The sequence below is a fragment of the Chrysochloris asiatica genome, unplaced genomic scaffold, assembly GCF_000296735.1.
Source record: "Chrysochloris asiatica unplaced genomic scaffold, ChrAsi1.0 scaffold00286, whole genome shotgun sequence".
NCBI lineage: Eukaryota > Metazoa > Chordata > Mammalia > Afrosoricida > Chrysochloridae > Chrysochloris > Chrysochloris asiatica.
In genome coordinates, this window is record NW_006408804.1 from 3,124,326 (window position 1) to 3,128,874 (window position 4,549).

The 4,549-nt window shown below is 38.4% G+C and overlaps 1 pseudogene; it reads right to left on the reverse strand.

Annotated features, from left to right (window-relative positions):
• Positions 1 to 1,546: 1,546 nt before the first annotated feature.
• Positions 1,547 to 3,267, reverse strand: LOC102842073 (annotated as a pseudogene).
• Between the last annotated feature and the right edge of the window lie 1,282 nt (positions 3,268 to 4,549).

Consider the following 4,549-nt stretch of genomic DNA (forward strand, 5'->3'; position numbering starts at 1 on the left):
CTCTGGCAGTTCCCTGTCATTTTAAAATTAACTTGTGTAAGATTTTACTTGCATATTATATTAATGATATTATCCTATGATTCCCACATTCTGTTGAGTCACTTTTTTTTGGAATGGGCACTAATGTGGATTTCTTCCAGTCAGTTGGTCTGGTAACTGTCTTACAAATTTATTAGGGAATAATATTAGAAAATTATCCATTTTTCAATGGTAGCATAAAGGATGTTTTTATATTGGCATATGTTTCAGTGGAGTATAGGCAGTGTCAGATGGCAATAGTTTGAAAAGTGAATGGTAGAGGAAATAAAAAAACAATAAAACTGAGAGATCTTTGCAGCCTTGCCTAGAGAAAAAGTGGGTGGTAGCTAGAGGAGGATGAGGAGTTAAGCCATGTTTTCTGTTTGTTTCATTTTTAAGATGATGGTCATTAGAATACAACTTTATATTGATGGAAACTACTTCCTCTACAATAATGTAAAAGGAAGAGAAGTTCCTTAAAAGATAGAAAGAAATGGAATCCAGATAACAAATGGATAGTTTGAACTTATAATAAGCTGACTCATTTTGTAATTTCATAGAAGGGATCAGAGAAACAATAGATGAAATTTATGGTAGTTTTTTGCTTTTTTGTTTTTAATTTGAAAAGGAGAAGGATTTGCTTTCTGATGGCTTTTAATTTTTCAATCCTGGTCCTTGTCAAATTGATTCTGACTCATGGTGAGCCTGTGTATTACAGAGTAGGTTGTAATTTTGTTTATATTTGATATCTAATAAGTGACACTATTGGAGTTTATTGATAATTACAATAGCTAAGACCAGTTCACTTAAATTGCTTCGAAAATCATGCTTAGGGAAAATCTGCCTGGAACAGATTAGATCCAACATATATACTGGTTTCTAGTACAAAAAAAAATATGAACATAAAAATAATTTATTTACAATGACCTCTGTTCCAGAAATAAAAGAAACTCAGAAAAATTAAATAAAATAAAAAAATCAATCCAAGTATTGTTTCTTATAGATAAAATAACTAATACCTAAGTACACCTCAAAATCCTTTACAAAAGGATATAGTTTAATAATTCTAGTTCAGTTTTCTATGTTACATTTTCTTCTTTGTCTTTTCATGTGCTTCCATCTTAAATTTAAGTTCTTCAGGCATAAGTGCCCCCAGCTTCTTATTCTTTGCTTTCTTAACCTTCTCTTTAATGGCAGCCACATCAATTTCAGTTTCAATAGAAGCTTCCTTATGTTTCGCAGCTGGATTTTCTTTGTTGTTGTTGTTGTTATCTGCCGTGGAGTTGGTTCCGACTCATAGCAAGGGTTTCTGAGGCTGTACATCTTTACGGGAGCAGAAAGCGTCATCTTTCTCCCGAGGAGCAGTTGGTAGTTTGAAACTGCTGACCTTGCGGTTCGCAGCCCGATTCGTAACCACTACGGTTAGGTGGGATAAAAGCTTTGTTTCTTTCCTCTGGTCTCTTACTTAGAGCTTCTGCCTGTTTTGCCTTTATGGCTTCCATTTCTTGTCGCTTCTTCTGACTTGCCTTCAGAAAGTATTCACCACTAACCAATTCTTTATCAATCTGACTTTCTGGCTGTGGTGGTGGGAATTGTGTCTATTTTTTCTTAACATTTTTTTCTTTGGTTCCTTATGTTTATTTACATTTTTGTGTTTTAACTGTGGCAAAAACCTTTCCCAATTTTGTGATCTTAATTCAGTATCTTTTGCCAACTCTCCTTTAATCATTAAGGTCTTAATGTTATATATTGGATGAACATTCTTCATAGTATCTAAGCCTACTTTCCAAACCTCTTTTAAGCCAATGAAGGGTCCTATGACTGAAACTGTGTTTCCCTGAACCATAATGTAACAGTTTGTTAAGAATTCCAATGCCTTTTAATTTAGATCCTTTTGGACCAATAAGCCGTTGTCTTCATTCTACAAATCTTTGTTTTTTTGGTACCAAAGAGCCTATTTTAATCATTTTACATGCAACATCATCCTCAAGAATTCAAGTTGTCTGCTCAAATGACACACTTCTGGCTAAAAGTTTTATCAGGTCTCTGGCCCGAATGATGACATATAGATAAAAATCTTCATCATTCTACAAACAGTCATGCTGCCCGTAATCAGGTCCCAGGTTGCAATAACATGATGTTCATTCCAGACCTTCTGTACCAGTGGCCAGCATTCTTTCAGGTAAGCCTCTCTATATTTTGGGAACAGAGTTGTAAAACTGCTCTCCTCCAAGAGTCCACTGGGATTGTCTTCTTTGGAAAAGGTTGGTTCTTTCCTACCATCAGGAACAGTGAGGAACTCTGAATCACCTCTGTTCTCTGGCTTTGACTTCTAATTATGAAAATGAATTTTCCCAGCCACTGTGGGAAGCATGTTTAGCGAAGAAGCCCTTGGTTGTAATTTTTACAGAAGCAGGTTGCCAGGCTTTCTTCTGCAGCACAGGTGGGTGGGTTTGAACTACTACCCACTCAAGTAGTAATTGAACACAAACATTCTGGGTGGCACAAATGGTTTGCACTGAACTACTAACTAGAAAATTGAAAGTTCCAACCAACTAAATTGTACAGTGAAAGAAAGTCATTTAACCTGCTTCCATAAAGGTCACATCCAGGAAAATCCTATGGAGCATTTATACTCTGTAACATATGGGTCTTTATGACTCAAAATCCACTCTAGGACAACTTTTTATTGTTGTTTTGTTTTTTTTCTTTATTCCAAAATCAAGTATGAAATAAGGTCACTAGAAGCCATGGGGAGTATTATTTATTATAGGACTAAAGAATCCTTGGGCTTTCTGGTGTGGTGCTGTAGGATAAGCACAGGACTATGAGGTCAGTTAGAACTGCAAGGCCAGCCGTTCAAAACCACCAGACACTCCTTGGAAATCCTATACCAGTTTTCTGAGTCACAAGTTTATGGTATTTAACAACAACAAGAACAACAAAAATGGGTCCTTGTGTGGTAATGTAGGATAAGCATGGGACTGCTAATTGCAAAGTTGGCAATTCACCAACCAATTTACAACACACTTATCAACTATTCTTCAGAGATTCTATATAGGGTGTTAGGTGAGGAAGCCGACTTCATGACACTTTAACAGCAACCACAAAGGCATATATGCTTTCATTTGTTGTTGTTGTTAGGTGCCATCGAGTTGGTACCGACTCATAGTGACCAAAGCTCACAGCAGAATGAAACACTGCCCAATCCTGGGCCCACTTCACTACCGTTACCACACTTGAGCCCATTGATACTGCCACTTTGCCAATCCATCTTGCTGGGGGTCTTCCTGATTATCTCTGACCCTCAACCCTACCAAACATGATATACTTCTCTAGCAACCAGTCACTACTGACAATATGTCCGAAGTATGAGAGACGAAGTTTGGTCATCCTGGCCTTCAAGGAGCACTCTGGCTGTACTTATTCCAACCCAGATCTGTTGGTTCTTTGGGCAGCGCATGACATTTTCAATATTCTTCTCCGACACCATAACTCAAAAGCATCAATTTTTCTATGGTCTTCCTTATTCACTGTTCAGCTTTTGCATGCGTAAGAGGTTATTGAAAATACCATAGCTTGGGCCAGGCGCACCTTAGTCTTTAAGCTGACATCTTTGCTCTTGTGCATATGATTTGCCTTTAAAAAGCTCTTGTGCATATGATTTGCCTAATGCAATACATTATTTGCTGTCTTCACTGCTGCTTACATGAGTGTTGATAGTTGATCCAAGAAGAATGACGTCCTTAACAACTTCAATCTTTACTCCTAGTCTTTACTTCATTCACGTCATCAAAATCAACTCTACTTTGAAGAAGCATTTTGAGTGCCTTCCAACCTGAAGGGCTCATTTTATGGCACTATATCTGACAGTGTTTCCCTGCTATTTATAAGGTTTTCAGTGACTAAATATTCAGAAGTAGTTCATCACTCCTTCTTCCTAGTTTGTCTTCATCTGGAAGTTCATCTGAAACCTGTCCACTCTGGGTGACCCTGTTATTTAAAATACCGGTGGCATAGCTTCCAGAATCACAGTAACTCACAAGCCACCATAGTATGACAAACTGACAGATGTGTGGTGGACATACTGTCATGTTGTTGTTGTTGTTGTCAGGTGCCATTGAGTCGGAACCAACTCATAGCAACCCCATGCACAACAGAACGAAACAATGTCCGATCCTGGGCCAATCTCACATGACGCCATCAATGATGCCACCTGGCCGATCCATCTCGTTGTGGGTCTTCCTCTTCTTCTCTGACCCTCCACCCTACCAAGCATGACATCCCTCTCCAGCGACTGTTCCCTCTTGACAATATGTCAAAAGTATGAGAGATGAAGCTTAGCCATCCTGGCCTCCAAGGAGCACTCTGGCTGCACTTCTTCCAAAACAGATACATTGGTTCTTTTGGCAGTCCATGGCACTCTTGGTATTCTCCAACAACACCACAACTCAAAGGCATCAATTCTTCTGCGATCTTCCTTGTTCACTGTCCAGCTTTCGCATCCATATGAGCTTATTGAAAATACCAT